Below are 26,146 nucleotides of genomic sequence, written 5' to 3' on the forward strand. Positions count from 1 at the left end.
GGAGAAAAGAGATAAAGGTGTATTCTTTTTGAACATTTGGTTGTAACTTTTTATAAAGGAGTTGCTAAGGGAGTGATCCAACTGTTCTTTGTACTTTTTAAAGTAAGCCCTATGAAGAGGATGAAAGAAAATTGCACCCACTCGTCTGAACAGAACACACACACAAATACAACCCACAGTGGAGAGTGTTAGGGCTGGGCGATATGGCCTAAATATCATATCACTGTATTTTTCTAATATTCTATGGTATGACAGTATTTGTGTTCTTTAGGAGTAGTGTGTGACTCTAGGGTGAAAACATACATTCTAAGTGATTTCAATGGGTCTCTCTCCATTCTGATTGTTTTATACTATTCAGTTGAACTTCAACCAAAAATATTTTTTTGCATTTTCATATTTCTGCATTTCCTGCACTCATTTGATATCATTTCCACACTGCCACGTAGGGCTGTATGATATTGTCAAAAAAATCTAGGCCTTGTTTTAAACCAAATGTTGCAATTGGGATTTGACAGGCAGTTTAGAACACTTGGGGGAACCGTTGGAATCATGGACACATTCTAATTATTCTAATTCTATAGTTAGAAGATAATAGTGGGCACTTGAGATGCAAAACATGTTTATGTTAATGAACAGTCAATTACTGTGGGACAGGCAGTCTTTTGGATGAAAATAACCAGCTGACAAAATGCCTTGACCACATTGGATCCACTTCATGTAGTCCAAAGATACTTCACTTATTTCATTGGTAACACCTTTTATAGGAATAATATTTTTGCTGTATGCTTTTTGTCAACCTGGACTCTATGGTTTAAGTGCAATGTACACACATACAGTATGTTTGTGAGTGTGTGTGTTTGTGTGTGTGGCCGTTCCTGGACGCATGCATGTGTGTGTTTCAAGTTTCAATTTTGTTTTCTGTGAGTGAATACAGTGTGTGAGTGAATACAGTGTGTGAGTGAATACAGTGTGTGAGTGAATACAGTATCTGAGTGAATACAGTGTCTGAGTGAATACAGTGTCTGAGTGAATACAGTGTCTGAGTGAATACAGTGTCTGAGTGAATACAGTGGCTGAGTGAATACAGTGGCTGAGTGAATAGAGTGTGTGAGTGAATAGAGTGTGTGAGTGAATACAGTGGCTGAGTGAATACAGTGTGTGAGTGAATAGAGTGTGTGAGTGAATAGAGTGTGTGAGTGAATACAGTGTGTGAGTGAATACAGTGTGTGAGTGAATACAGTGTCTGAGTGAATACAGTGTGTGAGTGAATACAGTGTGTGAGTGAATACAGTGTCTGAGTGAATACAGTGGCTGAGTGAATAGAGTGTCTGAGTGAATACAGTGTCTGAGTGAATACAGTGTGTGAGTGATTACAGTGTCTGAGTGAATACAGTGTGTGAGTGAGTACAGTGTCTGAGTGAATACAGTGGCTGAGTGAATACAGTGTGTGAGTGAATACAGTGTCTGAGTGAATACAGCGTCTGAGTGAATACAGTGTGTGAGTGAATACAGTGTCTGAGTGAATACAGTGTGTGAGTGAGTACAGTGTCTGAGTGAATACAGTGTGTGAGTGAATACAGTGTGTGAGTGAATACAGTGTCTGAGTGAATACAGTGTCTGAGTGAATACAGTGTGTGAGGGAATACAGTGTGTGAGTGAATACAGTGTCTGAGTGAATACAGCGTCTGAGTGAATACAGTGTGTGAGTGAATACAGTGTGTGAGTGAATACAGTGTCTGAGTGAATACAGTGTCTGAGTGAATACAGTGTGTGAGGGAATACAGTGTGTGAGTGAATACAGTGTCTGAGTGAATACAGCGTCTGAGTGAATACAGTGTGTGAGTGAATACAGTGTCTGAGTGAATACAGTGTGTGAGTGAGTACAGTGTCTGAGTGAATACAGTGTCTGAGTGAATACAGTGTGTGAGTGAATACAGTGTGTGAGTGAATACAGTGTGTGAGTGAATACAGTGTGTGAGTGAGTACAGTGTCTGAGTGAATACAGTGTCTGAGTGAATACAGTGTGTGCGTGAATACAGTGTCTGAGTGAATAGAGTGTGTGAGTGAGTACAGCCGACATTCTCCCCACTGTGATCTTAATAACCACCAGACCATTTTTTAAAGATGACATCAGCAGCAGCAGTTCAGTTGATTGATCTAGTAAGGTTTTAAATACTTCTTATTGTAGCCTATAGCATCCTTCCTCATCAACACAAATCACATCCAGCAACTCAAACAACCGAAACCCACAACAACAGGCTAGTGGTTACCGTGGGAACAGAACAGGCGGACATTTTGTGAAAGATGTTTAAACGTTCTGTCCTGCTGCTGTGTGTCTGTCAGCCCAGTTGGGAGACTGGACAGGCTTCCAGCTGCACTCCCAGAAAATGGAAAACATGCCACATAGTTTCCAAATTATGCTCAGTGCTCTCCCTTTTCTCTCACTTACTTCCTCTCTCTCCTCTTTCTCTGCCTCACTCCCTGTTCCCCTGCTGTACTCTAGTCTGATTGGGGGTTGACTATCATCAGAGGTTACAGCTAAAAGGTGGTGAGCGGGAAAACAAAGAAAAACATATTTGATTTCAGTGGCTGGGTCATTTCATTCAATTGGGTCAGATTCCTGCAGATTTCCAGTTGATCCCTCAAGATCAACATCTTGTAAGCATGCACGGAGAAAAAAGACTGAGATGTGGGGAATTGGATAGAGGTAAGGGGAGGGAGTGAGTTTACAATATCAAAACAGTGAAAGGGAGAAGTCTGGCACTCAGTATTTCCTTAAATATCGGCAGAAAGTTCAGAAATAGATTCCTGGCGCGATAAGGCATTTATAGAGAGAGAAATCAAAAGAGAGAGAGAAACAATAAAACATTAAACACCCTCAGATGACAGAGAGAGATAGAGAATGAGGCAGAAAGAAAAAGAGAGAGCGAGAGAGAGAAAAAAGTGGAAAGAAAAAGAGAGAGAGAGAGAGAGAGAAAAGTGGAAAGAAAAAGAGAGACAGAGGGAGAGAGAGAGGTCGAAAGAAAGAGAGCGAGAGAAAGAGAGAGAAAGAGGTGGAAAGATAAAGAGAGAGAGAGAAAGAGAAAGAGGTGGAAAGAAAATGAGAGAGAGAGAGAAAGAAAGAAAAGTGAGAGATAGAGAGAGACTTCCCCTCAGGGTGTACTGTACTATAACCCCTACATGCAGTGTGTGAATAGAGGAATTACTGTGAACAATGTGTTGCATCTGCCTGTGACCTTCCTGAGGAGACAGAGCTGGCTCCCTACATACAGCTGTAAAGGACAAGTTATGCTGGAGTGGTTTGTGGTTTGGTTGTTGACATGGTTATTGTGGTTTGCGAGAGGGTGCCTATATTATGTTTAAGTACTATGTGTGAGTGTGGTATTTCTGTGAACTTACGGGTAGTACTTACCATAGACATCATACCCTAGCTAGTAGTACCATAGTGCCACAGACGTTTTACCATGATATTGCATGACATAATTGGTTATTACATGGCCATTGTGAATAGTGTATCTAGCGATAGTGTCATTACATAGTTATAGAGTACTGTAGTAATAGCTGTGTTATATTAAACCTTTTATGTATAATTAACTCATCAGGAAGTCATTAATCAGAAGCTAGCACATGTTATGTCCTGTGTGTGCATGTCAGAATGTGTCTATATGTGTGATTGCATGTGTGTGTGTGTGTGTGTGCACGCACGCTATGTCTGTGTGAGAGAGACCGCTAGTCTTGGCAGCGGGCGTCAGCAGACCGTGTCCCCTGATCTTGAACGCTGTTGTTTCCCATTGACCGTGCCAATAAAAACCTGGGATAATTTAAGGCCCATCGCCAAGCAGCCAGGCAGGCAGACTGGAAAGCACATTATGTGAAGTCAATGGCTGTGGCCAGAGAGGAGAGAGAGAGCAAATACAGACAGGACAGATGGGTTACAGCATGGGGAGGGAGAGGTGGCTGAGGGAGAGAGAGGAAGGAAGAAGGGAGAGAGGGGGAAGGGGGTGAGAGAAAGAGAGAGAGGGAAGAGGATGAGAGAGAGAGGGAAGGGGATGAGAGATGGGGGGATGAGAGAAAGAGGGACAGGGATGTGAGAGAGAGAGGGAATGGGATGAGAGAGAGAGAGGGGGGATGGGATGAGAGAGAGAGAGAGAGAGAGAGAGAGAGAGAGAGAAAGAGGGGGGGTGAGAGAGAGAGGGAAGGGGATGAGAGAGAGAGAGGGAAGGGGATGAGAGAGGGAACGGGATGAGAGAGCAAGAGAGAGAGGGAATGGAAGGGGATGAGAGAGAGAAAGAGAGAGAGAGAGAGGGAGAGAGAGAGAGAATGTGTATCTGTGTGTGCACAAATGTGTTAGTGTGTTACAGCTTTAGGGATTTTCCAATTTGGAAATTCTACCTTTGTAAAATTTCATTCAGAACTAATGGAGAATATCCAGAACAGTTTACTCTCTCAGTAACTCTCCATTTCGGTAATAACATACTGGTAAATGTAGACAAGACAGAGACAGAAAGGGGGGGGGGGGGGTGAAGGAAATAGAATACTAGAAATGGAGAGATGCACAGATATAGAAAGAGAGCCAAAGAGGTAGAAAGAGAAAGAATGAGAGAAAGAGAGAGAGAGAGAGAATGGGAGAGAGACACCATGATACAGAGGTCGAAAGAGAGAGAGGAGGTTACACCCTTTTGAGTTCCATGTAGAACCCTCTGTGGAAAGGGTTTCACATTAAATCCAAAAGAGTTCTACCTGGAACTAAAAAGGTTTGCCCTTGTACCAAAAAGTGTTCTTCTATGGGGAAACCAAATAATTTATTTCTAAGAGTGTAGCCACATATGTTGACAGTGACAGAGGTAGAGAAAGAGATGGAGACAGAGAGGTCTGAATACATATAGACAGTTAGAGATGGAGACAGAGAGGTCTAACCACATAGACAGAGGTATAGATGGAGACAGAGAGGTCTAAACACATATAGACAGAGGTAGAGATGGAGACAGAGAGGTCTGAATACATATAGACAGTTAGAGATGGAGACAGAGAGGTCTAAACACATAGACAGAGGTAGAGATGGAGACAGAGAGGTATAAACACATATAGACAGAGGTAGAGATGGAGACAGAGAGGTCTGACCACATATAGACAGAGGTAGAGATGGAGACAGAGAGGTCTAACCACATATAGACAGAGGTAGAGATGGAGACAGAGGTCTAATCACATATAGACAGAGGTAGAGATGGAGACAGAGAGGTCTGAATACATATAGACAGAGGTAGAGATGGAGACAGAGAGGTCTAACCACATATAGACAGAGGTAGAGATGGAGACAGAGAGGTCTAAACACATATAGACAGAGGTAGAGATGAAGACAGAGAGGTCTGAATACATATAGACAGAGGTAGAGATGGAGACAGAGGTATAACCACATATAGACAGAGGTAGAGATGGAGACAGAGAGGTCTAAACACATATAGACAGAGGTAGAGATGGAGACAGAGAGGTCTAACCACATATAGACAGAGGTAGAGATGGAGACAGAGAGGTCTAAACACATATAGACAGAGGTAGAGATGGAGACAGAGAGGTCTAAACACATATAGACAGAGGTAGAGATGGAGACAGAGAGGTCTAACCACATATGGACAGAGGTAGAGATGGAGACAGAGAGGTCTAAACACATATAGACAGAGGTAGAGATGGAGACAGAGAGGTCTAACCACATATAGACAGAGGTAGAGATGGAGACAGAGAGGTCTAACCACATATGGACAGAGGTAGAGATGGAGACAGAGAGGTCTAACCACATATAGACAGAGGTAGAGATGGAGACAGAGGTATAACCACATATAGACAGAGGTAGAGATGGAGAAAGAGAGGTCTAACCACATATAGACAGAGGTAGAGATGGAGAAAGAGAGGTCTAATCACATATAGACAGAGGTAGAGATGGAGACAGAGAGGTCTAACCACATATAGACAGAGGTAGAGATGGAGACAGAGAGGTCTAACCACATATAGACAGAGGTAGAGATGGAGACAGAGGTCTGAATACATATAGACAGAGGTAGAGATGGAGACAGAGGTCTGAATACATATAGACAGAGGTAGAGATGGAGACAGAGGTCTAACCACATATAGACAGAGGTAGAGATGGAGACAGAGGTCTAACCACATATAGACAGAGGTAGAGATGGAGACAGAGGTATAACCACATATGGACAGAGGTAGAGATGGAGACAGAGGTCTAACCACATATAGACAGAGGTAGAGATGGAGACAGAGGTCTAACCACATATAGACAGAGGTAGAGATGGAGACAGAGGTATAACCACATATGGACAGAGGTAGAGATGGAGACAGAGAGGTCTAACCACATATTGACAGAGGTAGAGATGGAGACAGAGGTCTAACCACATATAGACAGAGGTAGAGATGGAGACAGAGGTCTGAATACATATAGACAGAGGTAGAGATGGAGACAGAGAGGTCTGAATACATATAGACAGAGGTAGAGATGGAGACAGAGGTCTAACCACATATAGACAGAGGTAGAGATGGAGACAGAGGTCTGAATACATATAGACAGAGGTAGAGATGGAGACAGAGAGGTCTAACCACATATAGACAGAGGTAGAGATGGAGACAGAGGTCTGACCACATATAGACAGAGGTAGAGATGGAGACAGAGGTATAACCACATATAGACAGAGGTAGAGATGGAGACAGAGAGGTCTAACCACATATAGACAGAGGTAGAGATGGAGACAGAGAGGTCTAATCACATATAGACAGAGGTAGAGATGGAGACAGAGGTATAACCACATATAGACAGAGGTAGAGATGGAGACAGAGGTATAACCACATATAGACAGAGGTAGAGATGGAGACAGAGGTATAACCACATATAGACAGAGGTAGAGATGGAGACAGAGGTCTAACCACATATAGACAGAGGTAGAGATGGAGACAGAGGTCTAACCACATATAGACAGAGGTAGAGATGGAGACAGAGAGGTCTAACCACATATAGACAGAGGTAGAGATGGAGACAGAGAGGTCTAACCACATATAGACAGAGGTAGAGATGGAGACAGAGAGGTCTGAATACATATAGACAGAGGCAGAGATGGAGACAGAGGTATAACCACATATAGACAGAGGTAGAGATGGAGACAGAGGTATAACCACATATAGACCGAGGTAGAGATGGAGACAGAGAGGTCTAACCACATATAGACAGAGGTAGAGATGGAGACAGAGAGGTCTAACCACATATAGACAGAGGTAGAGATGGAGACAGAGAGGTCTGAATACATATAGACAGAGGTAGAGATGGAGACAGAGGTCTGAACACATATAGACAGGGGTAGAGATGGAGACAGAGAGGTCTAACCACATATAGACAGAGGCAGAGATGGAGACAGAGGTATAACCACATATAGACAGAGGTAGAGATGGAGACAGAGAGGTCTAATCACATATAGACAGAGGTAGAGATGGAGACAGAGAGGTCTAATCACATATAGACAGAGGTAGAGATGGAGACAGAGAGGTCTAATCACATTTAGACAGAGGTAGAGATGGAGACAGAGAGGTCTATTCACATATAGACAGAGGTAGAGATGGAGACAGAGAGGTCTAATCACATATAGACAGAGGTAGAGATGGAGACAGAGAGGTCTAATCACATATAGACAGAGGTAGAGATGGAGACAGAGAGGTCTAATCACATATAGACAGAGGTAGAGATGGAGACAGAGGTATAACCACATATAGACAGAGGTAGAGATGGAGACAGAGAGGTCTAACCACATATAGACAGAGGTAGAGATGGAGACAGAGAGGTCTAACCACATATAGACAGAGGTAGAGATGGAGACAGAGAGGTCTGAATACATTTAGACAGAGGTAGAGATGGAGACAGAGGTCTAAACACATATAGACAGAGGTAGAGATGGAGACAGAGAGGTCTGACCACATATAGACAGAGGTAGAGATGGAGACAGAGAGGTCTAAACACATATAGACAGAGGTAGAGATGGAGACAGAGAGGTCTAACCACATATAGACAGAGGTAGAGATGGAGACAGAGGTCTAACCACATATAGACAGAGGTAGAGATGGAGACAGAGAGGTCTAACCACATATAGACAGAGGTAGAGATGGAGACAGAGGTCTAACCACATATAGACAGAGGTAGAGATGGAGACAGAGAGGTCTAACCACATATAGACAGAGGTAGAGATGGAGACAGAGAGGTCTAACCACATATAGACAGAGGTAGAGATGGAGACAGAGGTCTAACCACATATAGACAGAGGTAGAGATGGAGACAGAGAGGTCTAAACACATATAGACAGAGGTAGAGATGGAGACAGAGAGGTCTGACCACATATAGACAGAGGTAGAGATGGAGACAGAGGTCTAACCACATATAGACAGAGGTAGAGATGGAGACAGAGGTCTAACCACATATAGACAGAGGTAGAGATGGAGACAGAGGTCTAACCACATATAGACAGAGGTAGAGATGGAGACAGAGAGGTCTAACCACATATAGACAGAGGTAGAGATGGAGACAGAGAGGTCTAACCACATATAGACAGAGGTAGAGATGGAGACAGAGAGGTCTAACCACATATAGACAGAGGTAGAGATGGAGACAGAGGTCTAACCACATATAGACAGAGGTAGAGATGGAGACAGAGAGGTCTAACCACATATAGACAGAGGTAGAGATGGAGACAGAGAGGTCTAACCACATATAGACAGAGGTAGAGATGGAGACAGAGGTCTAACCACATATAGACAGAGGTAGAGATGGAGACAGAGAGGTCTAACCACATATAGACAGAGGTAGAGATGGAGACAGAGGTCTAACCACATATAGACAGAGGTAGAGATGGAGACAGAGGTCTAACCACATATAGACAGAGGTAGAGATGGAGACAGAGGTCTAACCACATATAGACAGAGGTAGAGATGGAGACAGAGAGGTCTAACCACATATAGACAGAGGTAGAGATGGAGACAGAGAGGTCTAACCACATATAGACAGAGGTAGAGATGGAGACAGAGGTCTAACCACATATAGACAGAGGTAGAGATGGAGACAGAGAGGTCTAACCACATATAGACAGAGGTAGAGATGGAGACAGAGGTCTAATCACATATAGACAGAGGTAGAGATGGAGACAGAGGTCTAACCACATATAGACAGAGGTAGAGATGGAGACAGAGAGGTCTAAACACATATAGACAGAGGTAGAGATGGAGACAGAGAGGTCTGACCACATATAGACAGAGGTAGAGATGGAGACAGAGAGGTCTAATCACATATAGACAGAGGTAGAGATGGAGACAGAGAGGTCTAATCACATATAGACAGAGGTAGAGATGGAGACAGAGGTCTAACCACATATAGACAGAGGTAGAGATGGAGACAGAGAGGTCTAATCACATATAGACAGAGGTAGAGATGGAGACAGAGAGGTCTAATCACATATAGACAGAGGTAGAGATGGAGACAGAGAGGTCTAAACACATATAGACAGAGGTAGAGATGGAGACAGAGAGGTCTAATCACATATAGACAGAGGTAGAGATGGAGACAGAGAGGTCTAACCACATATAGACAGAGGTAGAGATGGAGACAGAGAGGTCTGAATACATATAGACAGAGGTAGAGATGGAGACAGAGAGGTCTAATCACATATAGACAGAGGTAGAGATGGAGACAGAGAGGTCTAATCACATATAGACAGAGGTAGAGATGGAGACAGAGGTATAACCACATATAGACAGAGGTAGAGATGGAGATAGAGGTCTAACCACATATAGACAGAGGTAGAGATGGAGACAGAGAGGTCTAACCACATATGGACAGAGGTAGAGATGGAGACAGAGAGGTCTAACCACATATAGACAGAGGTAGAGATGGAGACAGAGGTATAACCACATATAGACAGAGGTAGAGATGGAGAAAGAGAGGTCTAACCACATATAGACAGAGGTAGAGATGGAGAAAGAGAGGTCTAATCACATATAGACAGAGGTAGAGATGGAGACAGAGAGGTCTAACCACATATAGACAGAGGTAGAGATGGAGACAGAGAGGTCTAACCACATATAGACAGAGGTAGAGATGGAGACAGAGGTCTGAATACATATAGACAGAGGTAGAGATGGAGACAGAGGTCTGAATACATATAGACAGAGGTAGAGATGGAGACAGAGGTATAACCACATATGGACAGAGGTAGAGATGGAGACAGAGGTCTAACCACATATAGACAGAGGTAGAGATGGAGACAGAGGTATAACCACATATGGACAGAGGTAGAGATGGAGACAGAGAGGTCTAACCACATATTGACAGAGGTAGAGATGGAGACAGAGAGGTCTAACCACATATGGACAGAGGTAGAGATGGAGACAGAGGTATAACCACATATGGACAGAGGTAGAGATGGAGACAGAGAGGTCTAACCACATATTGACAGAGGTAGAGATGGAGACAGAGAGGTCTAACCACATATGGACAGAGGTAGAGATGGAGACAGAGAGGTCTAATCACATATAGACAGAGGTAGAGATGGAGACAGAGAGGTCTGAATACATATAGACAGAGGTAGAGATGGAGACAGAGGTCTAACAACATATAGACAGAGGTAGAGATGGAGACAGAGGTCTGAATACATATAGACAGAGGTAGAGATGGAGACAGAGAGGTCTAACCACATATAGACAGAGGTAGAGATGGAGACAGAGGTCTGACCACATATAGACAGAGGTAGAGATTGAGACAGAGGTATAACCACATATAGACAGAGGTAGAGATGGAGACAGAGAGGTCTAACCACATATAGACAGAGGTAGAGATGGAGACAGAGAGGTCTAATCACATATAGACAGAGGTAGAGATGGAGACAGAGGTATAACCACATATAGACAGAGGTAGAGATGGAGACAGAGGTATAACCACATATAGACAGAGGTAGAGATGGAGACAGAGGTATAACCACATATAGACAGAGGTAGAGATGGAGACAGAGAGGTCTAATCACAAATAGACAGAGGTAGAGATGGAGACAGAGGTCTAACCACATATAGACAGAGGTAGAGATGGAGACAGAGAGGTCTAACCACATATAGACAGAGGTAGAGATGGAGACAGAGAGGTCTAACCACATATAGACAGAGGTAGAGATGGAGACAGAGAGGTCTGAATACATATAGACAGAGGCAGAGATGGAGACAGAGGTATAACCACATATAGACAGAGGTAGAGATGGAGACAGAGGTATAACCACATATAGACAGAGGTAGAGATGGAGACAGAGGTATAACCACATATAGACAGAGGTAGAGATGGAGACAGAGAGGTCTAACCACATATAGACAGAGGTAGAGATGGAGACAGAGAGGTCTAACCACATATAGACAGAGGTAGAGATGGAGACAGAGAGGTCTGAATACATATAGACAGAGGTAGAGATGGAGACAGAGGTCTGAACACATATAGACAGGGGTAGAGATGGAGACAGAGAGGTCTAACCACATATAGACAGAGGCAGAGATGGAGACAGAGGTATAACCACATATAGACAGAGGTAGAGATGGAGACAGAGAGGTCTAATCACATATAGACAGAGGTAGAGATGGAGACAGAGAGGTCTAATCACATATAGACAGAGGTAGAGATGGAGACAGAGAGGTCTAATCACATATAGACAGAGGTAGAGATGGAGACAGAGAGGTCTATTCACATATAGACAGAGGTAGAGATGGAGACAGAGAGGTCTAATCACATATAGACAGAGGTAGAGATGGAGACAGAGAGGTCTAATCACATATAGACAGAGGTAGAGATGGAGACAGAGAGGTCTAAACACATATAGACAGAGGTAGAGATGGAGACAGAGAGGTCTAACCACATATAGACAGAGGTAGAGATGGAGACAGAGGTCTAACCACATATAGACAGAGGTAGAGATGGAGACAGAGAGGTCTAACCACATATAGACAGAGGTAGAGATGGAGACAGAGGTCTAACCACATATAGACAGAGGTAGAGATGGAGACAGAGAGGTCTAACCACATATAGACAGAGGTAGAGATGGAGACAGAGGTCTAACCACATATAGACAGAGGTAGAGATGGAGACAGAGAGGTCTAACCACATATAGACAGAGGTAGAGATGGAGACAGAGAGGTCTAACCACATATAGACAGAGGTAGAGATGGAGACAGAGGTCTAACCACATATAGACAGAGGTAGAGATGGAGACAGAGAGGTCTAAACACATATAGACAGAGGTAGAGATGGAGACAGAGAGGTCTGACCACATATAGACAGAGGTAGAGATGGAGACAGAGGTCTAACCACATATAGACAGAGGTAGAGATGGAGACAGAGGTCTAACCACATATAGACAGAGGTAGAGATGGAGACAGAGGTCTAACCACATATAGACAGAGGTAGAGATGGAGACAGAGAGGTCTAACCACATATAGACAGAGGTAGAGATGGAGACAGAGAGGTCTAACCACATATAGACAGAGGTAGAGATGGAGACAGAGGTCTAACCACATATAGACAGAGGTAGAGATGGAGACAGAGGTCTAACCACATATAGACAGAGGTAGAGATGGAGACAGAGGTCTAACCACATATAGACAGAGGTAGAGATGGAGACAGAGGTCTAACCACATATACACAGAGGTAGAGATGGAGACAGAGAGGTCTAACCACATATAGACAGAGGTAGAGATGGAGACAGAGAGGTCTAACCACATATAGACAGAGGTAGAGATGGAGACAGAGGTCTAACCACATATAGACAGAGGTAGAGATGGAGACAGAGAGGTCTAACCACATATAGACAGAGGTAGAGATGGAGACAGAGAGGTCTAACCACATATAGACAGAGGTAGAGATGGAGACAGAGAGGTCTAACCACATATAGACAGAGGTAGAGATGGAGACAGAGAGGTCTAACCACATATAGACAGAGGTAGAGATGGAGACAGAGGTCTAACCACATATAGACAGAGGTAGAGATGGAGACAGTGAGGTCTAACCACATATAGACAGAGGTAGAGATGGAGACAGAGAGGTCTAACCACATATAGACAGAGGTAGAGATGGAGACAGAGGTCTAACCACATATAGACAGAGGTAGAGATGGAGACAGAGAGGTCTAACCACATATAGACAGAGGTAGAGATGGAGACAGAGGTCTAACCACATATAGACAGAGGTAGAGATGGAGACAGAGGTCTAACCACATATAGACAGAGGTAGAGATGGAGACAGAGGTCTAACCACATATAGACAGAGGTAGAGATGGAGACAGAGAGGTCTAACCACATATAGACAGAGGTAGAGATGGAGACAGAGAGGTCTAACCACATATAGACAGAGGTAGAGATGGAGACAGAGAGGTCTAACCACATATAGACAGAGGTAGAGATGGAGACAGAGAGGTCTAACCACATATAGACAGAGGTAGAGATGGAGACAGAGAGGTCTAACCACATATAGACAGAGGTAGAGATGGAGACAGAGGTCTAACCACATATAGACAGAGGTAGAGATGGAGACAGAGGTCTAACCACATATAGACAGAGGTAGAGATGGAGACAGAGGTCTAACCACATATAGACAGAGGTAGAGATGGAGACAGAGAGGTCTAACCACATATAGACAGAGGTAGAGATGGAGACAGAGAGGTCTAACCACATATAGACAGAGGTAGAGATGGAGACAGAGAGGTCTAACCACATATAGACAGAGGTAGAGATGGAGACAGAGAGGTCTAACCACATATAGACAGAGGTAGAGATGGAGACAGAGGTCTAACCACATATAGACAGAGGTAGAGATGGAGACAGAGAGGTCTAACCACATATAGACAGAGGTAGAGATGGAGACAGAGGTCTAATCACATATAGACAGAGGTAGAGATGGAGACAGAGGTCTAACCACATATAGACAGAGGTAGAGATGGAGACAGAGAGGTCTAAACACATATAGACAGAGGTAGAGATGGAGACAGAGAGGTCTAACCACATATAGACAGAGGTAGAGATGGAGACAGAGGTCTAACCACATATAGACAGAGGTAGAGATGGAGACAGAGAGGTCTAAACACATATAGACAGAGGTAGAGATGGAGACAGAGGTCTAACCACATATAGACAGAGGTAGAGATGGAGACAGAGGTCTAACCACATATAGACAGAGGTAGAGATGGAGACAGAGGTCTAACCACATATAGACAGAGGTAGAGATGGAGACAGAGGTCTAACCACATATAGACAGAGGTAGAGATGGAGACAGAGAGGTCTAACCACATATAGACAGAGGTAGAGATGGAGACAGAGGTCTAACCACATATAGACAGAGGTAGAGATGGAGACAGAGGTCTAACCACATATAGACAGAGGTAGAGATGGAGACAGAGGTCTAACCACATATAGACAGAGGTAGAGATGGAGACAGAGGTCTAACCACATATAGACAGAGGTAGAGATGGAGACAGAGAGGTCTAACCACATATAGACAGAGGTAGAGATGGAGACAGAGAGGTCTAACCACATATAGACAGAGGTAGAGATGGAGACAGCGGTCTAACCACATATAGACAGAGGTAGAGATGGAGACAGAGAGGTCTAACCACATATAGACAGAGGTAGAGATGGAGACAGAGAGGTCTAACCACATATAGACAGAGGTAGAGATGGAGACAGAGAGGTCTAACCACATATAGACAGAGGTAGAGATGGAGACAGAGAGGTCTAACCACATATAGACAGAGGTAGAGATGGAGACAGAGAGGTCTAACCACATATAGACAGAGGTAGAGATGGAGACAGAGGTCTAACCACATATAGACAGAGGTAGAGATGGAGACAGAGGTCTAACCACATATAGACAGAGGTAGAGATGGAGACAGAGGTCTAACCACATATAGACAGAGGTAGAGATGGAGACAGAGAGGTCTAACCACATATAGACAGAGGTAGAGATGGAGACAGAGAGGTCTAACCACATATAGACAGAGGTAGAGATGGAGACAGAGAGGTCTAACCACATATAGACAGAGGTAGAGATGGAGACAGAGAGGTCTAACCACATATAGACAGAGGTAGAGATGGAGACAGAGTTCTAACCACATATAGACAGAGGTAGAGATGGAGACAGAGAGGTCTAACCACATAAAGACAGAGGTAGAGATGGAGACAGAGGTCTAATCACATATAGACAGAGGTAGAGATGGAGACAGAGGTCTAACAACATATAGACAGAGGTAGAGATGGAGACAGAGAGGTCTAAACACATATAGACAGAGGTAGATATGGAGACAGAGAGGTCTGACCACATATAGACAGAGGTAGAGATGGAGACAGAGAGGTCTAATCACATATAGACAGAGGTAGAGATGGAGACAGAGAGGTCTAATCACATATAGACAGAGGTAGAGATGGAGACAGAGGTATAACCACATATAGACAGAGGTAGAGATGGAGACAGAGAGGTCTAATCACATATAGACAGAGGTAGAGATGGAGACAGAGAGGTCTAATCACATATAGACAGAGGTAGAGATGGAGACAGAGAGGTCTAAACACATATAGACAGAGGTAGAGATGGAGACAGAGAGGTCTAATCACATATAGACAGAGGTAGAGATGGAGACAGAGAGGTCTAAACACATATAGACAGAGGTAGAGATGGAGACAGAGAGGTCTGAATACATATAGACAGAGGTAGAGATGGAGACAGAGAGGTCTAATCACATATAGACAGAGGTAGAGATGGAGACAGAGAGGTCTAACCACATATAGACAGAGGTAGAGATGGAGACAGAGAGGTCTAACCACATATAGACAGAGGTAGAGATGGAGACAGAGAGGTCTAACCACATATAGACAGAGGTAGAGATGGAGACAGAGAGGTCTAACCACATATAGACAGAGGTAGAGATGGAGACAGAGGTCTAACCACATATAGACAGAGGTAGAGATGGAGACAGAGGTCTAACCACATATAGACAGAGGTAGAGATGGAGACAGAGGTCTAACCACATATAGACAGAGGTAGAGATGGAGACAGAGAGGTCTAACCACATATAGACAGAGGTAGAGATGGAGACAGAGAGGTCTAACCACATATAGACAGAGGTAGAGATGGAGACAGAGAGGTCTAACCACATATAGACAGAGGTAGAGATGGAGACAGAGAGGTCTAACCACATATAGACAGAGGTAGAGATGGAGACAGAGTTCTAACCACATATAGACAGAGGTAGAGATGGAGACAGAGAGGTCTAACCACATATAGACAGAGGTAGAGATGGAGACAGAGGTCTAATCACATATAGACAGAGGTAGAGATGGAGACAGAGGTCTAACCACATATAGACAGAGGTAGAGATGGAGACAGAGAGGTCTAAACACATATAGACAGAGGTAGATATGGAGACAGAGAGGTCTGACCACATATAGACAGAGGTAGAGATGGAGACAGAGAGGTCTAATCACATATAGACAGAGGTAGAGATGGAGACAGAGAGGTCTAATCACATATAGACAGAGGTAGAGATGGAGACAGAGAGGTCTAATCACATATAGACAGAGGTAGAGATGGAGACAGAGAGGTCTAAACACATATAGACAGAGGTAGAGATGGAGACAGAGAGGTCTAATCACATATAGACAGAGGTAGAGATGGAGACAGAGAGGTCTAAACACATATAGACAGAGGTAGAGATGGAGACAGAGAGGTCTGAATACATATAGACAGAGGTAGAGATGGAGACAGAGAGGTCTAATCACATATAGACAGAGGTAGAGATGGAGACAGAGAGGTCTAATCACATATAGACAGAGGTAGAGATGGAGACAGAGAGGTCTAACCACATATAGACAGAGGTAGAGATGGAGACAGAGAGGTCTAACCACATATAGACAGAGGTAGAGATGGAGACAGAGGTCTAACCACATATAGACAGAGGTAGAGATGGAGACAGAGGTCTAACCACATATAGACAGAGGTAGAGATGGAGACAGAGGTCTAACCACATATAGACAGAGGTAGAGATGGAGACAGAGAGGTCTAACCACATATAGACAGAGGTAGAAATGGAGACAGAGAGGTCTAACCACATATAGACAGAGGTAGAGATGGAGACAGAGAGGTCTAACCACATATAGACAGAGGTAGAGATGGAGACAGAGAGGTCTAACCACATATAGACAGAGGTAGAGATGGAGACAGAGGTCTAACCACATATAGACAGAGGTAGAGATGGAGACAGAGAGGTCTAACCACATATAGACAGAGGTAGAGATGGAGACAGAGGTCTAATCACATATAGACAGAGGTAGAGATGGAGACAGAGGTCTAACCACATATAGACAGAGGTAGAGATGGAGACAGAGAGGTCTAAACACATATAGACAGAGGTAGAGATGGAGACAGAGAGGTCTAACCACATATAGACAGAGGTAGAGATGGAGACAGAGGTCTAACCACATATAGACAGAGGTAGAGATGGAGACAGAGAGGTCTAAACACATATAGACAGAGGTAGAGATGGAGACAGAGGTCTAACCACATATAGACAGAGGTAGAGATGGAGACAGAGGTCTAACCACATATAGACAGAGGTAGAGATGGAGACAGAGGTCTAACCACATATAGACAGAGGTAGAGATGGAGACAGAGGTCTAACCACATATAGACAGAGGTAGAGATGGAGACAGAGAGGTCTAACCACATATAGACAGAGGTAGAGATGGAGACAGAGGTCTAACCACATATAGACAGAGGTAGAGATGGAGACAGAGGTCTAACCACATATAGACAGAGGTAGAGATGGAGACAGAGGTCTAACCACATATAGACAGAGGTAGAGATGGAGACAGAGGTCTAACCACATATAGACAGAGGTAGAGATGGAGACAGAGAGGTCTAACCACATATAGACAGAGGTAGAGATGGAGACAGAGAGGTCTAACCACATATAGACAGAGGTAGAGATGGAGACAGAGAGGTCTAACCACATATAGACAGAGGTAGAGATGGAGACAGAGGTCTAACCACATATAGACAGAGGTAGAGATGGAGACAGAGAGGTCTAACCACATATAGACAGAGGTAGAGATGGAGACAGAGAGGTCTAACCACATATAGACAGAGGTAGAGATGGAGACAGAGGTCTAACCACATATAGACAGAGGTAGAGATGGAGACAGAGAGGTCTAACCACATATAGACAGAGGTAGAGATGGAGACAGAGGTCTAACCACATATAGACAGAGGTAGAGATGGAGACAGAGGTCTAACCACATATAGACAGAGGTAGAGATGGAGACAGAGGTCTAACCACATATAGACAGAGGTAGAGATGGAGACAGTGAGGTCTAACCACATATAGACAGAGGTAGAGATGGAGACAGAGAGGTCTAACCACATATAGACAGAGGTAGAGATGGAGACAGAGAGGTCTAACCACATATAGACAGAGGTAGAGATGGAGACAGAGAGGTCTAACCACATATAGACAGAGGTAGAGATGGAGACAGAGAGGTCTAACCACATATAGACAGAGGTAGAGATGGAGACAGAGGTCTAACCACATATAGACAGAGGTAGAGATGGAGACAGAGGTCTAACCACATATAGACAGAGGTAGAGATGGAGACAGAGGTCTAACCACATATAGACAGAGGTAGAGATGGAGACAGAGAGGTCTAACCACATATAGACAGAGGTAGAGATGGAGACAGAGAGGTCTAACCACATATAGACAGAGGTAGAGATGGAGACAGAGAGGTCTAACCACATATAGACAGAGGTAGAGATGGAGACAGAGAGGTCTAACCACATATAGACAGAGGTAGAGATGGAGACAGAGTTCTAACCACATATAGACAGAGGTAGAGATGGAGACAGAGAGGTCTAACCACATAAAGACAGAGGTAGAGATGGAGACAGAGGTCTAATCACATATAGACAGAGGTAGAGATGGAGACAGAGGTCTAACCACATATAGACAGAGGTAGAGATGGAGACAGAGAGGTCTAAACACATATAGACAGAGGTAGATATGGAGACAGAGAGGTCTGACCACATATAGACAGAGGTAGAGATGGAGACAGAGAGGTCTAATCACATATAGACAGAGGTAGAGATGGAGACAGAGAGGTCTAATCACATATAGACAGAGGTAGAGATGGAGACAGAGAGGTCTAATCACATATAGACAGAGGTAGAGATGGAGACAGAGAGGTCTAAACACATATAGACAGAGGTAGAGATGGAGACAGAGAGGTCTAATCACATATAGACAGAGGTGGAGATGGAGACAGAGAGGTCTAAACACATATAGACAGAGGTAGAGATGGAGACAGAGAGGTCTGAATACATATAGACAGAGGTAGAGATGGAGACAGAGAGGTCTAATCACATATAGACAGAGGTAGAGATGGAGACAGAGAGGTCTAACCACATATAGACAGAGGTAGAGATGGAGACAGAGAGGTCTAACCACATATAGACAGAGGTAGAGATGGAGACAGAGAGGTCTAACCACATATAGACAGAGGTAGAGATGGAGACAGAGAGGTCTAACCACATATAGACAGAGGTAGAGATGGAGACAGAGGTCTAACCACATATAGACAGAGGTAGAGATGGAGACAGAGGTCTAACCACATATAGACAGAGGTAGAGATGGAGACAGAGGTCTAACCACATATAGACAGAGGTAGAGATGGAGACAGAGAGGTCTAACCACATATAGACAGAGGTAGAGATGGAGACAGAGAGGTCTAACCACATATAGACAGAGGTAGAGATGGAGACAGAGAGGTCTAACCACATATAGACAGAGGTAGAGATGGAGACAGAGAGGTCTAACCACATATAGACAGAGGTAGAGATGGAGACAGAGTTCTAACCACATATAGACAGAGGTAGAGATGGAGACAGAGAGGTCTAACCACATATAGACAGAGGTAGAGATGGAGACAGAGGTCTAATCACATATAGACAGAGGTAGAGATGGAGACAGAGGTCTAACCACATATAGACAGAGGTAGAGATGGAGACAGAGAGGTCTAAACACATATAGACAGAGGTAGATATGGAGACAGAGAGGTCTGACCACATATAGACAGAGGTAGAGATGGAGACAGAGAGGTCTAATCACATATAGACAGAGGTAGAGATGGAGACAGAGAGGTCTAATCACATATAGACAGAGGTAGAGATGGAGACAGAGAGGTCTAAACACATATAGACAGAGGTAGAGATGGAGACAGAGAGGTCTAATCACATATAGACAGAGGTAGAGATGGAGACAGAGAGGTCTAAACACATATAGACAGAGGTAGAGATGGAGACAGAGAGGTCTGAATACATATAGACAGAGGTAGAGATGGAGACAGAGAGGTCTAATCACATATAGACAGAGGTAGAGATGGAGACAGAGAGGTCTAATCACATATAGACAGAGGTAGAGATGGAGACAGAGGTCTAACCACATATAGACAGAGGTAGAGATGGAGATAGAGGTCTAACCACATATAGACAGAGGTAGAGATGGAGACAGAGAGGTCTAACCACATATAGACAGAGGTAGAGATGGAGACAGAGAGGTCTAATCACATATAGACAGAGGTAGAGATGGAGACAGAGAGGTCTAACCACATATAGACAGAGGTAGAGATGGAGACAGAGGTCTAACCACATATAGACAGAGGTAGAGATGGAGACAGAGGTCTAACCACATATAGACAGAGGTAGAGATGGAGATAGAGGTCTAACCACATATAGACAGAGGTAGAGATGGAGAGAAAGTGCTAGCCACATATATTGACAGAGACAGAGGTAGAGAAAGAGATGGAGAGAGAGATGTCTGGCCACATATATAGAGAGAGGTAGAGAAAGAGAGAAAGAGAGAGTGCTAGCCACAGATATCGACAGAGATAGAGGTAGAGAGAGGTAGTTGAGTGTGAGCCAGGTTTTTGGTCCAGACCCTGGAAAGAATGTGTAGTTCTCTTCTCTCTCCACTGAGGTCAGCCTTTGAACGGTGGCCATGTCGCATTACATCATCCAGAGGTTTCCATGGCACTGCTGATAGGTTGTCCCAGGATGGGGTGGCTGGACAGGGGGGCTGGCGGTGGAACAGGGGGGCTGGCGGTGGTCCTCCTCCTACATGGAGGAGGACGAGTTAAAGATAGAGGGAGAAGTGAAGGAAATACAGAAGGAGGGATGAGGGAATGAAAGGGGGAGATGGGAGGTAGAAAAACAGTGAGACGGCAAGTAGGTTGAAGTGAGGAGTAGATAGGTGGAGAAGAGAGGACTTACAGTAGAAACAGGGGTTAGAGTAAGGCTTAGGCAGGGGGTGTATGGAGTATAGATAGAACCTTTTCTTCTAAGAGTGTAGAGCAAAGGAAAGGAGTTTCGCAGGTTCTTTCCTCTTCTTCACTTTGGAGGAACTCTTTTTTCTCTCCTTCCATCCTGGGTTTCATAACCTCTTCTCTCTCCTTTGACAGGTAAATACATAGATAGATTGATAATTGTTATTATAAACCGGGTAGTGCATCAGCCCTGGGTATGATGCAAAACTACTTGTTTACTGTTCTAATATTATTGGTAACCTGTTTATAATAGCAATAAGGCACCCCGGGTTTGTGGTATATGGCCTATATACCACGGCTAAGGGCTGTTCTTAAGCACGACGCAACGCGGACCAGGCAAGGAGGGCATTAATCAGAGAGGCAACAAAGAGACCAAAGATAACCCTGAAGGAGCTGCAAAGCTCCACAGTGGAGATTGGAGTATCTGTCCATGGGACCACTTTAAGCCGTACACTCCACAGAGTTGGGCTTTACGGAAGAGTGGACAGAAAAAAGCCATTGCTTAAAGAAAAAAATGAGCAAAGATGTTTGGTGTTCACCAAAAGGCACGTGGTAGACTACCCAAACATATGAAAGAAGGTATTCTGTTCAGATGAGACTAAAATTGAGGGGAGGGTGAGAGTAGGGTGAGGTGGTAAGAGAGGGGGAGAGGAGGTGGGGAGAGGAGGGGTTGAGGAGGGGGAGGGAGGGTGAGAGGGGGCGAGAGGGTCTGGTGGATAAGTCAGATGGTAAACCAGCCTGTTGCTTTTAGCTCTGAGAACCCAATACTGTCTAGAGGGTGTACTGTGTGAGTGTGTGTGTGTGTGTGTGTGTGTGTGTGTGTGTGTGTGTGTGTGTGTGTGTGTGTGTGTGTGTGTGTGTGTGTGTGTGTGTGTGTGTGTGTGTGTGTGTGTGTGTGTGTGTGTGTGTGTGTGTGTGTGTGTGTGTGTGTTAATATTACTGTGTCTTTGTGTATGTGTGTTACAAAGTCTAAGGTTGTTTCATCTCTTGAGTCAATAAGTCAGGACAAAGAGAGCAGAGGAGTAGAACTATGTGGTGTTTTGTTCAGCGCAATTACCACTGTAATGGTGCCACTGAGCTGGGAGTAATGAGCGGTGCTATTAGTAAAGTGTGAGGTGGCCCTTTCCCAGGTTCCCATGTCACCCACCCTGCACTGCAGGCATCAGCAACAGGGGGGTGATAACATCATCACTTTATAGCCGCGTTTAAACAAAACAAGCCTTTCCTGGGTTTTATGCTTGAATTCTCCAATTACTGTCTGTGGAGTGTGTGTTGCGTGCATGAGAGAGAGAGTGAGAGAGAGAGAGTGAGAGAGAGAGTGAGAGAGAGAGAGAGAGAGAGAGAGAGAGAGAGTGAGAGAGAGAGTGAGAGAGAGAGAGAGTGTGAGAGAGAGAGAGAAAGAGAGAGAGAGAGAGAGAGAGAGAGAGAGAGAGAGAGAGATAGAAAGAGAGAGAGAGAGAGAGAGAGAGAGAGAGAGAGAGAGAGAGAGAGAGAGAGAGAGAGAGAGAGAGAGAGAGAGAGAGAGAGAGAGAGAGAGAGAGAGAGAGAGAGAGAGAGAGAGAGAAAGAGAAAGAGAATCCTCTTCTCTTTATAGTGAACCAGTTAGTATGCAACTCAAATCCTCACAACTCTCACCTCACCATGCCATTAAAATATACAAGCAGATACACTGACTTAATATGCTGCTCATGATTATATGAGGATGATTCATTTGCCCAGATGATTGGCTTTACATGTGGTAGAACCATAGAACGCTCTCCTGCCGCCAGCTGGGCACAACTGGAACAGCGGTGGTAACTGTCTGGAAGGTCGTTGGTGGACCTTGATCTCTTGTAACACACTAAAGGTGCAGGAAAAATACTTTTATTTTGAGATGCTACAGATACAGGCAAACATATGCACATTCTCAATTTTTAATTTAGATGCTTTCTATATCTAATTTAGAGCCCACACATGTAGCCTTCCCTTTTAACATGCTGTATGTGAGTAAAATCAAGTGTGTTTGGCCTGCTACTCCACACCTCAGACTGCTACTCCATAACTCAGACTACTACTCCATAACTCAGACTACTACTCCATAACTCAGACTACTACTCCATAACTCAGACTACTACTCCATAACTCAGATCAGACTACTACTCCATAACTCAGACTACTACTCCATAACTCAGACTACTACTCCATAACTCAGATCAGACTACTACTCCATAACTCAGACTACTACTCCATAACTCAGACTACTACTCCATAACTCAGACTACTACTCCATAACTCAGATCAGACTACTACTCCATAACTCAGACTACTACTCCATAACTCAGACTACTACTCCATAACTCAGACTACTACTCCATAACTCAGATCACACTACTACTCCATAACTCAGACTACTACTCCATAACTCAGATCAGACTACTACTCCATAACTCAGACTACTACTCCATAACTCAGACTACTACTCCATAACTCAGATCAGACTACTACTCCATAACTCAGACTACTACTCCATAACTCAGACTACTACTCCATAACTCAGATCACACTACTACTCCATAACTCAGACTACTACTCCATAACTCAGATCAGACTACTACTCCATAACTCAGACTACTACTCCATAACTCAGACTGCTACTCCATAACTAAAAGCCAAAGGCAGCAGTTTTTCCACTGGAGCGATGTGGTTAAAGAGGCTGGCTAGGTGACAGTGTCAGAAAGTACAGGGTGTCTCTCTGTTCTCTACCCATCCAATAATCTGCAATCTTTTTATTTCTTCTCCTGGGTTCAACCAAACCACTGCTTGTCCATGCCAAACTGACTGACTGAATTCTGTTTAGCTGTGCATTTGACTCCAATGAGAGAATCCATTGAGTTGTAGATATATAAGTTCCCCAATACTGTATTAGTTCAGCTGCAGTGCCAATACCCATTGCCTTCTAACATCCCACTGGTATATGGTGGTTGGGTGAAGGCTTGGCAAAATCCACTGAAAACATCAGGTCTGCATTGTATAGGATGAACTCTTTGGCAGCATGCGATATGAGAAATAATATATGAGTGTACATCAGGGGAGTGTTGTAATGACATCCACCAGCAGTCTCTGTACTGCCAGCTCATGCAACACTTGGCTGGGCCTTTATGTTATTAAGAGGCCACGCCTACATCCCAAATGGCACCCTATTCTCTATATAGTGCACTACTCTGACCAGAGCCCATGCTAACACCTCCAGGCCAAAGGAACAAACAAACACGTGTGATTCCAGCTGGGAATGATTCTTTCAAGAGATTGTTTTCTCTTGACAATAACTCCTAATCAGGGTTCTACAGTGTGAACATTTTACACAGCTTCCCCCGTAACCTGTACGAAGACGTGTGCATGTGCTTGTGCGTGCTCATAAATAATTTGTGGTGGTGTTCTCATTGCTCCAGCGATGTCCTCGGCGTCTGTTACAGGGTGAACTGAGGATCGCACCACGTGTGGTCGGAATCCACCTTGGCACCCGTCCTGATAGCCTGGGGGAGGGAAAGGGGGAGAAAGAGAGATGTTGAAGGGAAAGCATCTACAGTGAGGGAAAAAAGTATTTGATCCCCTGCTGATTTTGTACGTTTGCCCACTGACAAAGAAATGATCAGTCTATAATTTTAATGGTAGGTTTATTTGAACAGTGAGAGACAAAATAACAACAAAAAAATCCAGAAAAACGCATGTAAAAATGTTTATAAATTGATTTGCATTTTAATGAGGGAAATAAGTATTTGACCCCTCTGCAAAACATGACTTAGTACTTGGTGGCAAAACCCTTGTTGGCAATCACAGAGGTCAGACGTTTCTTGTAGTTGGCCACCAGGTTTGCACACATCTCAGGAGGGATTTTGTCCCACTCCTTTTTGCAGATCTTCTCCAAGTCATTAAGGTTTCGAGGCTGACGTTTGGCAACACAAACCTTCAGCTCCCTCCACAGATTTTCTATGGGATTAAGGTCTGGAGACTGGCTAGGCCACTCCAGGACCTTAATGTGCTTCTTCTTGAGCCACTCCTTTGTTGCCTTGGCCGTGTGTTTTGGGTCATTGTCATGCTGGAATACCCATTCAGGACTCATTTTCAATGCCCTGGCCGAGGGAAGGAGGTTCTCACCCAAGATTTGACGGTACATGGCCCTGTCCATCGTCCCTTTGATGCGGTGAAGTTGTCCTGTCCCCTTAGCAGAAAAACACCCCCAAAGCATAATGTTTCCACCTCCGTGTTTGACGATGGGGATGGTGTTCTTAGGGTCATATGCAGCATTCCTCCTCCTCCTCCAAACACGGCGAGTTGAGTTGATGCCAAAGAGCTCCATTTTGGTCTCATCTAACCACAACACTTTCACCCAGTTGTCCTCTGAATCATTCAGATGTTCATTGGCAAACTTCAGACGGGCATGAATATGTGCTTTCTTGAGCAGGGGGACCTTGCGGGAGCTGCAGGATTTCAGTCATTCATGGCGTAGTGTGTTACCAATTGTTTCTTGGTGACCATGGTCCCAGCTGCCTTGAGATCATTGACAAGATCCTCCTGCGTAGTTCTGGGCTGATTCCTCACCATTCTCATGATCATTGCAACTCCACGAGGTGAGATCTTGCATGGAGCCCCAGGCCGAGGGAGATTGACAGTTCTTTTGTGTTTCTTCCATTTGCGAATAATCGCACCAACTGTTGTCACCTTCTCACCAAGCTGCTTGGCGATG

General features: G+C 44.2%; 1 protein-coding gene across 1 annotated transcript in view; it reads left to right on the forward strand.

Annotated features, from left to right (window-relative positions):
• The window catches only part of LOC129819154 (collagen alpha-1(V) chain-like), a 166,989-nt gene that overhangs the window by 53,907 nt on the left and 86,936 nt on the right, over positions 1–26,146 (forward strand). The gene's annotated exons all lie outside the window — the stretch shown is intronic.

The sequence above is a fragment of the Salvelinus fontinalis genome, chromosome 21, assembly GCF_029448725.1.
Source record: "Salvelinus fontinalis isolate EN_2023a chromosome 21, ASM2944872v1, whole genome shotgun sequence".
In the NCBI taxonomy this organism is placed as follows: Eukaryota; Metazoa; Chordata; class Actinopteri; order Salmoniformes; family Salmonidae; genus Salvelinus; species Salvelinus fontinalis.